Here is a 13,771-nt window from a genome sequence, read left to right as displayed (position 1 = left end):
TCTCTCTCTCTGTCCCTAATTTCACTGTTTATTGGCCCAAGCCTCCCTGCACTCAGGACCAAAGCACACCATTTGGTCACAAATTAATAACAATCCATTTAAACAAGACCAGATCCTCTAAGAGGTTAGCTCCTCATGGGAATAGAATTCTGACCATGCCACGAGTCCAATCTGCATTCCTCCGTTTCTTCACAAACTATAAAGGACAAAAGAAAATTAAATTAACCAGTATGGCATTCCCAAATAAATGCGTGGATTGAACCTGTAATCAATCACATATCCATAAGCGTGCTATAGGGCATAACCACTGGACAATTAACCAGCAGCTAAATCTCAAGCTGTCAGTGAACCTAAACTGTTTGCAGCATTAGAGCGATGGGATTTATTTTCACTTGGAAGCACAAAATGTTGCTAACACAAGTGGGCTAATATCATTTTGCTATTTCTTAGCTGAAAAAATGTTTTAAAATGATTTAAACTGAGCTCGTATAAGCAGTTCACAAACTCTGAGAAGTGTCTCCTCTGTCTTGGCAGAGACACCCCCAAAAAGGATAGCAGCACTCCCCATTTCCAAATCCAGATAAAAACCAGACACCCTGATATCTTCTAGAGCACAGCTCTGTGCGTCTGTCTGCCGTAATGTAGTCCATAATTTCCGTCCTGCTCATATATGCAAAGGATCGGCCCGGGCTCACCATTTCCAAAGATTCGCAATGTTAAAAGACTTTTGTGATACTGACATGAAGTTCTGCTCGCAGCATAAAGTCAACCTCCATCACACCTGAACGTGACTTGGCCTGCTCTTCTTCTCCCTTTCCTCTCCTTCCCTCACTACCATTAGTGTAAATATCTCCACTACAACATCACCCAGATCCTTTTGCATGGGTTTGCTTCTCTGCGTGTTGTGTGTGTGTGTGTGTGTGTGTGTGTGTGTGAGTGTGTTATCAGAATGTGTGTGTGAAGACACTGAAGTTAAAAAAAAAATCGGGTTATTGGGCAGTATCATGCTGTAAAAATCTAAGTAAATCATGTAAATGTGTGTATTTAGAGTAATCTCTGCTGAGCTGAGTCTCTGGTCTGGCTGATTTCTTCCTGTTCACATCACTGGGTTCACACGGTTCTACAAAGTCTCTCCATACTTCAGGGAGGAGACAAAGAATTTACAGGGTTCTCACTCCAACCACACACATTGCACTATTGGCTTACACAGACTTGGAACTGATCATCACAGCCTACAACTGTAATCATACTATTATAATGCACAGGCCTAACAGTCGACTACAATCACAAAGTTCATTTGTATAATAGCCTACAACAGTAACACAGTTGATCTTTGTTTTGCTGTCTTTACATCTCATTGGGACTCGTGCACATCACAACATATGCACGTTCAAATCTCTCTTACAGATCTCTCTGTGTTATACACACTAGCTGCCTGGTTCCAAACCTCACATGCACACACTGGTTAGAGTCGTGAGTTGTCAGCATAGACCTCAGCTGTTGGTTTCTATTGCATCAATCAAAATATCTCCAAAGTTACACCTTTTCAATGATAAACAATGTCCAGTATTTTTCAGGACACTTGAATTTCCAGCAGTTTACCGTGACAGGGAAAAAATGCTGTTATGGGTTATGCAAAGTTCCCACGCTGCACTACAATGGAAGCACGACTTTTTTTTATTCACTTGAGACAACATACCACTTGACAGTTTATTTATCTCTCTTATGTTACTAAACATATATTTTCCTCTTTTTTAAATTGAAAAAAACCAAGTTGTTCACCAAAATACATCTAACTCAATCACACAATACTACAGTATCACCACACAAAGTTCAGGGGTTCAGAGGGAAGAATATATATAGATTGAAAAAAAAAAGATAAATAAAAACACAGTTTGAAGAAACATAGTGGCTGACACACGGACCTGGCAATGATGTTTTTTCCCCCTGAATAATAACAAACAACTTCGGGGAGACCCCGGGGCAGACCCAGGACACATGGGGAGAATAATATTTCTCGGCTGGCCTGGGAATGCCTTAGGATCCCCCAGAAGGAGCTGGTGGATGTAGCCAGGGAAAGGGATGTCTGGGCTACTCTCCTCAGCCTGCTGCCACCACGACCCAGTCCCAGATAAGCGGCAGAAAATGGATGGATGGAACTTCGGGTAGAAAAAAAATATCTGTTTCCACTTTGCTTTCCTGATTAACATATTCAGATTTGGGTACATCCCTAACATGTATATCAGTTCCAAATATCGGTCATCAGTCTCCTTGATTGCTAATAATCGGTATCGGTCCTGAAAAAAACATATTTGATCGACTCATTTGTAACCAGACTGCATCTTCTTCTCACTGTTATCTCGCAGTTAATGCACTGACAGCAAAACATTAGAAATCCTACTCTTCAGTTAAACTAAACCTAAATAAGCTTTAGCTTTATTAGTTTTAGATCAATTAATGGGTGTTAAGTCTCTCCTACTACTGTAAATAACTTGCATGTTGTGTGTGTGTTTCGTCAGCCAGCCAAAATGGCAGAGAAAGGGAAAACGGACAACCGAATATTTTTCAGTGCACCAAAACGCCAAGTAAGCCCCCAGTAATATCAAAGGAAATTTGATGAAATCTTCATAAGAAAGGAATGAAGTGCTTATGGAAATGTTAACATAATGGTGACATTTTATACAAATACAACAGCACTTTCTGCAGCATCTTTTGTGTCCCCCTCAGGAATTGCTCTTGAGGATTTTTTCTGTTCATTGTCCCTCCAGTAGTGAAATGAAATTTCTGCCCATGATCTGTATCTGTTAAATCAACAACATTAGCTGTCTCAGTTTCTGTATTCAGAAAGTGGAACGGAAGTGGGCATGGTTTATACCAGAAGTCACGTTAAATTGGGCAAAAAATTGTATTTTCTAACCTAACATTCATTGGCAATGCAATATTGTGCCTTCACAGCATCAAATTGATTTAATATTGGCATATAATTAATTAATTATGAAATATATATCTACATCCTCATACTGTACTTTTCACCTTTCTCTCTTTTTTTTCATTTTTATTTTTAACTAAACTAAGTTTTATGAACTGTCTGAACCACCAACCCCTTTAACTGTGGGGGCACTGCACAATCAGAAACTGAAAAAAAATGTTTTATAAATCAAACGATTCTGGTTTGCACTGGAAATAGAAACTATTTACAGTAAACATAGAAAAATATCCTTCAGCTGAAGGGAATAATCTTAAATTCCATTAATTCTGCGTACCCGTTTCTCGATGTGTTAACGTTACTGCAGTTTGCTGGGGAAACGTGAATTAGGCTACTACTTTACAATAGTACATAACATTAATACATGACACCTCCTCCTTGATGTGAGAGTTTCCCTGAGTGATAGCCAGGAACAGTCAGCTCTCAGCCCGCTTCCTGCTTTGCGCTCGGTGGTGGCGACTGCAAAATATAGAGATCACTTTTCAAAAACGTGTAGTAAATGAAACAACTTTTGACTGTGTTTTTTGTTTGTTTATTTGTTTTGTTTTGTTTTAAATGGACAAAATGAACACATACCGCTAAAAACTACAGGTTCTACGCTTCGTTTTGATGTACAGGTTGCGGGGCTAACCCAGCTACCACACCAGGCTTTTGTCTTGCTAGCCAGTGTTAATTTTGGTAAGTGATTTTGATTTAGTCTTAGTTTTAGTCTTTTGACTAAAATACATATTCGTTTTTGTCATAGTTTGGTCATTTGATCATTAAAAGTTTTAGTTTAGTTTTAGTAAATGAAAACTAGACACGTTTTAGTCACATTTTCATCAATTTGCTTTTTTTTTTTAATTAAATCATAACAGCGATTTCATCAAGCACACAAATATTCTTAGGCTTGCTCTAGGTATGCACAATTAACGTTAAAGTCAAGTGAACAAGAAACATAGCCGTCTGCTTCTAGCTAACAAATTCAAGCCTTTAAGTTGATTTTGATAGAAGTCTAACTTTTTTTTTTATCATTTCCTGGTGGCGCATCTTCAAATGCCTCTTGAGGTTTGAGGTATTTTTCAAATCGATTTTGCACCCACATTGTTTGCAGTGCGTTTTATTTTCAGTTGTATTACCGCTAAAATGAGTCAAAAATCCATTCTTTTTCTTTTTCAGAGAGTAGCCATGATATGAGTTGCCAGATGGGAGATGTTAAAGAATCGTACCAGAGGCTTAAAATGATCGTATTTTGCGGGAAATTATCGTACGCGAGTCATAACCAAGAGAACAAATACGTGTAAATACATAATTTCAGAAAACATGTATTTACTGAGACGAAGGACTTTTTGACACCGCTGACAAGCCACATTGTTTAAAGACAAACTTTGCCTCTCGCCTGTCCTCACCTTCCTGTTCAGCACCTTTATTTATTTATTTATTTTTGCTTTTTTTTCACGTGGATGCAGCAGTAAGCTATATCTAGTGCAAACTCTCTTCATATGAGCGGGCGCTCTTTTGACAAGCTCATCTAACTTGTAATATTATAACGATAATTGTATTGCACTGGGTAAATATAGTACTGACCCGTAATTTACTGCAGTCAGTATAAAATACCCCAAACTTCTGATTTGTAAAGAATATTTGATTAATGGTTATGTCAAGAGCATTCATGCTCAGTTAATCATCACAACAAGAATGATTGGCTGGAAAGAGTGTAAGATCCATATTTTGCTATCCTGATCCTGTTGGGAAATTATTTCAAATGAGAACCTATCCTGATAACCTAACTACTAATGCTAAGTGTCACAAAATGATCATATTATGGTACATTATGGGACTTTTGGCTGGTTGCGAAGTTAAGGCTAGTTAAAATGTTTAAAGTTTGAATTCCAGAGGAGGGAGGCTATAATTGCTTGTCCATTCATCTCTCTCTGACATCGTTTCGTTAGTATTCATCAACGAAAATGGTAATACATATAAGTCACAGTTTTTATTTTCAAAGGGGCATTTTTATTTAGTTATTGTCTCATTTCTGTCATGGAAAAAAGTTTGTTGACGAACATTTTTCGTCAGTTTCGTCGACGAAATTAACACTGTTGCTAGCCTTCGCACCTGACTCAGTGGGGGAGAATACAGCTTATAGCAATCAATTTTCAATAATGTATAGTAAATGAAATGACCAGTTAGTGTTGCAAACAGACTGGGCATTTTTATTTTGTGACAATCCACAATGATATGAAGCAATTTAAAGAAACATAGCTGACGCACAGACATAACAATAATGTTTTTTTCCCCCGAATAATAACGAACAACTATTTGTTTCCACCGCATTATTTGTGCCTTCCCAAATAATGTATTTGGATTTGAGTACATCCTTACTATATAGCCTACAACCAACAAGAAACTAAATAAGACGATTACTGAAGCAATGGCACTACGAAAGACAATTTCTATAAATTGTTTATTTACTAACATCAGCAAAACGGTGTCTGGGTGAACAGGGGGGTATTTCAGAAAGCAGGTTTAGTGAAAACTCAGAGTTAGTTAACTTAGAGTAAGTAGTAAACCTCCTAATGGAAGAGTCCTGTGGCTTCATTCTCCTAGCAAAACAAAGCCATAGGGCTCTTCTATTAGGAGGTTTACTACTTTCTCTAAGTTAACTAACTCTGAGTTTTCACTAAACCCGCTTTCTGAAATACCCCCCAGAACTACTTACCCCCCCCCCCAGCGAATTTGATTATTTACATCTCTCTTCTTAACAGGTTAGATCATGGAAGGTCCTTCCATAAACCTTGTGTGTGTGGAATGATGGGAGACGTGAGGAATGGGATTCCGCATGTCGATTTGAAGAAACAGTGCCTCACGCACAGTGATGTCAATCATGGCTTTTTTTCCCAGAATAATAACGAGCAACTTCAGGTGGAGGAATTATCTGTTTCCACTGCATTATCTGTGCTTCCTCGAATAATGTATTCGGATTTTGGTAGATCCCTACATACTCACTGAGTTCACCTCTGAACACTGCAAAGAATGGTTTACAGCCACTGAATCTGTCCTCTGGATATGGTATTTGGTAAGTGAAACACACCTTCCCTTATGTTTTTTTTAATAATCAAACACACCAAACAAAACATCTTTTAAACAAAAAGAGAAATTATAAACGTGTTTGAATAAATTCCAGAGTGTCTGATCAAAATGTCACTGCATAAGAACAATTCCAAAACAAGTGTGAGATCTTTTCATCTGCATCCCCACAAAAGGAGCAGTCAGAAGCAATATTCCACTCCTCTCACTTTGTTACTCAGTAGATACTTGAGAGGTATCAGGTCCTGGTTCCCTCTTTCCCCTCTGCTGGACATTTTGTTAGATTTCCATATGCATCTTCTGCTCCCTTAGTTAACCTTAGTCATTGAATCAGTAGCTACACCTGTTTTTTGTTAGTCTAGTCCTTTTCTGTTGTGTATAAATGCTCTTACTTTTCTCTTGTTTAGTGTGTGGAATTGCATTGTCAGTGTGTTATGAATCCTGTGTCAAGAAATCTGAAGCCTGTAAGTTCTTTGAAGTTCTTTGTTAAGCCTGTTTTGTTCTAATAAACTGAGGAACAAGGCGATTATTGCACATGCATCCAGAATTTTCCTCAGTCTGTGACAAGAGGTAAGGCCCAAACTCTTCTCCAGTGCACATTCTTCACTAGACCACACCAATGCTGGTAATAATGTCTTTCTGAAGTACAGCTGTAATTGATCTATTATTTTGCTGCACTGTTGAGAAGTACAAATCACTCACTTCAGTATGAGAGAGATCAAAAGCATGAACAAATGGCCAAAAGAAATGAATGTCCCTCAGTGGCATTATAACCCCAGACATCACAGCATCAAATACAACTGCATATTATTCAAGTTACTGGAATTTGATATTTTCTCAGGAAGTCTGAGTAGCTGTACAACCTTCCATTTACCTCAAGTAGTTGACCCACTAATATAATACCGTATTTAATTCAGTTTTAAAAGAATACAGATTTACTTTAATATAGAGTGTCCATTTTGTACAGATGTTGTACCTTTGTGGAGAATAGTTATATTTGAACATAAGAGACCAAGCCAACAGCATCTGTTCAAGGAAATGTGATTGATTTGCGTTTTTACTGATATCATCATCATCATCATCATCATCATCATTTTCTCCCGCTTATCCGGGACCGGGTCGCGGTGGCAGCAGGCTGAGGAGGGTAGCCCAGACACCCCTTTCCCTGGCTACATCCACCAGCTCCTCCTGGGGGAGCCCAAGGCGTTCCCAGGCCAGCTGAGATACATATTTCTCCCAACGTGTCCTGGGTCTTCCCCGGGGTCTCCTCCCAGTTGGTCGCGCCCAGAACACCTCCATAGGGAGGCGCCCATGAGGCATCCTGACTAGGTGCCCGAACCACCTCAACTGGCTCCTTTCAATGCGGAGGAGCAGTGGCTCTACTCCAAGCTCCTCCCGGGTGTCCGAGCTCCTCACCCTATCCCTAAGGGTGCGCCTGGCCACCCTGCGGAGGAAGCTCATTTCCGCCGCTTGTATCCGTGATCTCATTCTTTCGGTCACTACCCAGAGCTCATGACCATAGGTGAGGGTTGGAACAAAGATCGACTGGTAAATTGAGAGCCTTGCCTTCTGACTCAGCTCCTTCTTCACCACGACAGTCCGGTACAACGAACGCATGACTGCCGCCACCGCCCCGATCCAACTGTGGAGCATTTTACCCTCACTCGTGAACAAGACCCGAGATACTTGAACTCCTCCACCTGAGGCAGGAACTCAGTCCCAACTCGGAGGGGGCAAGCCACCTTTTTCTGGCATAGGACCATGGCCTCAGACTTGGAGGTGCTGATCCTCATCCCGACCGCTTCACACTCGGCTGCAAACCGCCCCAACGCATGCTGGAGGTCACAGTTTGATGAGGCCAATAGAACCACATCATCTGCAAAAAGCAGAGACGCAATCCTGAGGCCACCGTACTGGACACCCTCCTCACCCCGACTGTGCCTTGAGATCCTGTCCATGAAAATTAAGAACAAGATCAGAGACAAGGCACAGCCCTGGCGGAGTCCAACACTCACTGGGAATGAGTTTGACTTTGTGCCGAGAATACGGACACAGCTCTCACTATGGTTATACAGGGACCGAATGGCTCGCAGCAGCGAACCTGGCACCCCATACTCCCGCAGTACCCCCCAAAGGACACCCTGGGGGACACGATCGTAAGCTTTCTCCAGGTCCACAAAACACATGTAGACTGGATTGGTAAATTCCCATGATCCCTCCAGTATCTGTGCAAGGATGAACAGCTGGTCCGCAGCCTCCCCCACCATCTGATCCAACTCACCACCAGGTGGTGATCAGTTGACAGCTCTGCCCCTCTCTTTACCCGAGTGTCCAGCACATACGGCCGCAGGTCTGATGAGACGACTACAAAGTCGATCATCGGCCGTTGGCCAAAGGAGCTGTGGTACCAGGTACACTTATGAGCTGCCTTATGCTCGAACATGGTGTTCGTTACGGACAATCCATGACTCGCACAGAAGTCCAATAACAAAGCACCACTCAGGTTCAGATCGGGTAGGCCGTTCCTCCCAATCACTCCCCTCCAAGTCTCTCCATCATTGCAAACATGAGCATTGAAGTCTCCCAGTAGAACTACCGAGTCCCCAGATGGTGTCTTCACTAGGACACTTTCCAGTGTATCTAGGAAGGCTGGGAACTCTGAGCTGCCGTTCGGTGCATACACCGTCACGACAGTCAGAGATTTCCCCCCTGCAACCCGAAGGCGCAGTGAGGCAACCCTTTCATTCACCGGGACAAACTCCAACACAGAGGCACTCAGTCGGGGGCTAACAAGTAACCCCACACCTGCCCGCCGCCTCTCACCCCAGGCAACTCCAGAGAAGGACGGAGTCCAGCCCCCATCCAGGAGTTTGGTTCCAGAGCCAAGGCTGTGCGTAGAAGTGAGCCCAACCAAATTTAGTTGGTATCGCTCCACCTCCCGCACAAGTTCCGGCTCCTTCCCCCCCAGAGAGGTGACATTCCACGTACCAAAAGCCAGTTTCTGTACCGTAAGTCCAGTCCGTTGGGGCCTTTGCCCCATCCTGCCACCCGTGTGGCATCGCAACCGGCCCCTATTTCTCCCCTCGCAGGTGGTGGGCCCACGAGAGGGCAGCCCCTCGTTGCTCATTCGGGCTGAGCCCGGCCGGACCCCGTGGCAGGTCTGGCCACCAGGGGCTTGTCTACAAGCTCCCCTCCCAGGCCTGGCTCCAGGAGGTGGCCCCGGTTTCCCTATTCCGGGCGAGGTGCCTGTATCTTTGTGGGTGCTGATCATAAGGGCTTTCAGAACCACTTTTTGTCTGGCCCCTCACCTGGGACCTCTCTGCCTTGGGTGACCCTACCAGGAGCGAGATGCTCCAGGAAGCACAGCTCCCAGGATTACAGGGACTCACAAACCCCTCCACCACGATAGGGTTGCGATTCCAGGAGGGGACTGATATCATTGTTATACAATTAAAGAAATTTGAGGCCATTGACTTTTGAAAAACACAAAATTTGGAATAAAGTTCCACATAGATGAAGGGTAATGAATAGATTGTTAAATTCAGTTAATTTTAACTGTGGTGTTAAGGGTTTTAAAGTCCAAAAAATGAAACCATGATGTGTGGATATTAACAGATCCCTATAAAAAACTGTTTTGTTTCTCAAAACTAAATTAAGGATAAGTCGTGAATAGAGCTATCACTGTTGTTTTGATTCTAATTGCTCACATGTAGCCTGATTCTCTTTTATCTTCAGTACAGGTTTAAAAGGCTCTGAAACCTGTTTTTTCTCACATCCTTTCTCACTTGTCCCACTAGAGGCCACAGTCTGATCCTGACATCTTTAGTGTTCTGTGTGAGATCTCTGAAGACCTTGATCTTCTTTTCTTGGAACCAAGTTGATTGTTCTTGCTTCCCTCTAAACTTTATCCCTGTAAACTCCTGAAATGAACTGCACAAAAATTCTGTGGGTAGACTGTGTACCTCCTGAGTGGGGACCCGACCTATAGGTGATGTCCACAGTGTTGGCTAGTTTACTTGCCATGTCAGGTGAGACCTGGCTGAACAGGTCATTGGGGATCTTTTTAACATTCTCCCCTGCTTGTTCTTAGACCCTTGTTACCCACAGATTCCACCAGCTTGTGCAGATTTTCAAATGGTCACATCTTTGCTTTTTAGAGAAAAATCATTGTTAGTCACATCTCTCACATGCTTTCCCATCAAAACAAAAGCACCGTCCTTACTCAACCCTCCAGTCTGCGTCAAATGACAGTTATTGTCTGCATTTGTGTGTGTGTGTGCATGTGTGTGTGTGTATGCATGTATGTGTTTTCTAACTGTACATGTTCCACTTGGTCCTACACTGTACAGTCACGTATATTATTAAAAACAGATCCATCAGGTCACTTTGTGATGTAAACAGAACTACTTTAAAACTTAAATAATTAACAATTATCAATTATTGTTAACTTCAATTCCATTTTATCTGAATGTAAAGAGCCAATCCAGGAAAGAGGGGAGAGGCCAAGGAGAGAGTGAGAGAAGAGACAAGAAGAGCTGAAAGACCAGTGTAACACAACTTCATCTGAAAAACCAGTCATATCTTCATTATGTGATTACTGTCAACAGAGATTATTTCCATTTGACCAGTCAATGAGACTACAGTCTAACTGGGGAGAGTGAACACACACAAAGCCACAACAGGACCTGATGTTATCCCCTGTCATGCCCTTAGTGTGAACTGAACAACTTGCTGAGGTCTGCACAGATATCTTCAATGAGTCCCTGGCTCAGGCTACTGTACCCACCTGCTTCAAGACAACTACAGTCATCCCTGTTCAAAAGAAGTCTGCTGTCACGTGCCTGAATAACTATTGCTCAGTTGCACTCACCTCCATAATAATGGATACAATCTCCACAGCCATCAACCTTACACTAACCCACCTTGATAATGCATATGTAATTTCAGCTCGACCTTCGACATCATTATCCCAATGAAGCTGGTTGGCGAACTCAGAGATCTTGTTCTACGCTATATGCAACTGGATCTTAGACTTCTGTACTGACAGACCCCAGTCTGTCAGGATGGGGGACCACACCTCCACCACAGTCATGATGTGTGCTGATCCCAGTGCTGTGCTCCACAGTCTGCTACAGCAACTCCACTGTGACTGATCAAAGCCTCTCCAACAGGTGGTAAAAACAGCATACCAAATCACTGGGGCTGTTCTGCCTCCCATAAAGAACATATATGACAAGAGATGTCTGAGGAGAACTTTCCGAATCACCAGGGACCCCACACACCCCAGCCACTATCTGTCTGTCCCCCTGTCATCTAGAGGAACAGCCTCTACCCCAGAGCTGTGAAGCTATTAGACCCTCACACCCACACCCTGGTGACCAGTCATTTGCCTTAATACCTGTAGGAAGAACGGTCATAAACTGTACAACACCTATGGTCAACACTTTATACCTCTAACCATTCCCTTTGGACACCTAATATACTTGATAATGCTACTATACAGTAGACATCTACACACATTACCAAATATCTCACATAGACACTTATATGTAGTGAATATGCTGCAGGATATAATGACAGTGAACTTGAAACTTGAACTCCCCTTTACCATGTAGAGAGAGACTGAGGGCTTTGTTGTAGAGTTCAGGCTGAGAAAATGCAGACAAACATCTTTGTTTTCACAACCTACTTTTACCCTAAATCTGTAGCTGAGGGAAGTCTAAAGTACAGCATATGTCAGTATTTTATTCAAGTGAAACTCACAAATAAAGCAGCTGATTCATCATATTGTTTTCATGGCATTTTAGGAGACATCTCTCACCTCAGTTTCTGTACTCTGCAGTGTGGATCCTCCAGCAGAACAGAGAGCTGCTTCACTCCTAAGCTCACTGGTTTTTTCTCACTCAGATCCAGTTCTCTCAGCAGTAAGGGGTTTTTACCTAGAGCTGAAGTCAGAGCAGCACAGGCTTCCTCTGCAACAGGACTTTTCAACAGCCTGCAGAGAGAGAAAGAATATATTCATGTCACTGACCGTTTTACACCTCACCACTGTTACCAGGACAATGTCTAGTTCAGCCCACAGAGAACAGGGCCAGTTCAGCATTGAAATATACCAGAGACAGAATAAATCTGCTAAAACAATGCTAAATTCTAAGAAATGGAAACAGTTTCTTGAATAGATCATTCATAACACAAGACAACAAGGCATTTTCCCTTCATTAATTCTCTTCTGCGTGTAAATGTTACACACAGCTGATGAAGACAAATGTAGCACCTACATCATGTGCATCATGTCTTTGTTACGTTGCCAATCACTGAACCTTTTTCACCAGTGTTGGGGTACAAAGTAATACATTACAGTCATTTCATTATTTTTCTTTATAACAAAGTCATGTGAAGCATTACAGTGTAAGTTCCTGTAACCATATTACAATTACACTTAATAAGGATTTCATTCCTTGTATTACACATATATTTCAAAGCAAATAATGTCACTTTGAGGAATTTAAATCATAAATGAAAAACCATAATTTTTTAATAAATAAATTATCAAAGAACTTGTCAAACAGCTTGCATTTTGTTGAACTACTTGACCACTGTGAAACCTCTTTTGTTTTAGTTTGCTTTATGAACATATATTTTTGAAGTAATTCTTTTTCTGAATTACCTGGTTTGTTGTTGAACCATGAATAAAGCAGCGATAAGATTATTGAATGTCATGCTTCTATATTCTGCTTCCTAGATCAGTGTGGGTTTTAGAGATGGACTTAGAGGCACCAATGTTGCTAGGGTCTGTCATTTGTAGCCCCAAATAATTTTGTCATCTGATAAAGAACATATTGTGCTGTCCTAATCTTTGTTGGAATAACAATAAAAGCACTAAAGAGCTTGTCTCTCAATAAAAGCCTAAATCCACTGCTCTGAGGGTTTGTTGAGTCTTAGTGCTATACTTTGTAACATACCAATTAGTTAAGAGGAGATCATGGCAGCAAAATAGTTCCTTACAAGGCGACAGAGAGAAGGTGCCATCTGTGATGTTAGCAGAGTGTAGAAACTCCTTGATGCTCATATGTTTCCTATCCTGAGCTCAGTTTTTCAGACAGCCCTGACAATACCTGTTAGCAGTTGCAGTTGCGACAGATCACTCAGTGCACTATGCCATGTTCACATGTGGTTGAGAAAAACAGTGGGCCAGTAAATCTCTTGGCTATTTTGTCTATTGTGAAGGAGATTTTCACTATAGATCACAAGCTCATTGATAGATTACTACTATGAAATGAATGAGATACACTCTAATGGTTCCACGCCGTGTTGGAGATGCAAAAAAAAAAAAGAAGATAGTGAGAGCGACTAGATGGGAGAAAAGACAGATAAGGAGATAAAAAAGACAGACAGCAGAAAAAAGAGAGGAGAGTAAGAAAGAGAGACAACCTATGTACAGACACTGCAACAACTAGCAAACCATGAGTGCTCTGAGAAAACTAAACAGCACATTACCACATGGTTGCTCTGGCCTTGCCACACTTAGAAACACCCCTCCTGTCGTTTATGGACTTTTCTATGGCCTTACACTTTCTTCATTTTAGGGGCCATGATGCACAAGATTAATCATGCAAAAGCTAGCAAACCATGAGTGGCCTGAGTGAATTGAAGGCCACATGGTCACATGCTGACTCTTGTCTCAGCGCTCATGTGTTAGCATGGCACAGGAAGTCCAGT

General features: G+C 41.9%; 1 protein-coding gene across 1 annotated transcript in view; it reads right to left on the bottom strand.

The window, feature by feature from the left end:
* The window catches only part of LOC115829713 (NACHT, LRR and PYD domains-containing protein 12-like), a 135,811-nt gene that overhangs the window by 104,102 nt on the left and 17,938 nt on the right, over window positions 1–13,771 (bottom strand). The gene's annotated exons all lie outside the window — the stretch shown is intronic.

This window comes from Chanos chanos, chromosome 16, assembly GCF_902362185.1.
Source record: "Chanos chanos chromosome 16, fChaCha1.1, whole genome shotgun sequence".
Classification (NCBI taxonomy): domain Eukaryota; kingdom Metazoa; phylum Chordata; class Actinopteri; order Gonorynchiformes; family Chanidae; genus Chanos; species Chanos chanos.
The sequence above is the reverse complement of the archived record's forward strand: the minus strand, read 5'-3'. Positions and strand labels throughout refer to the sequence as shown.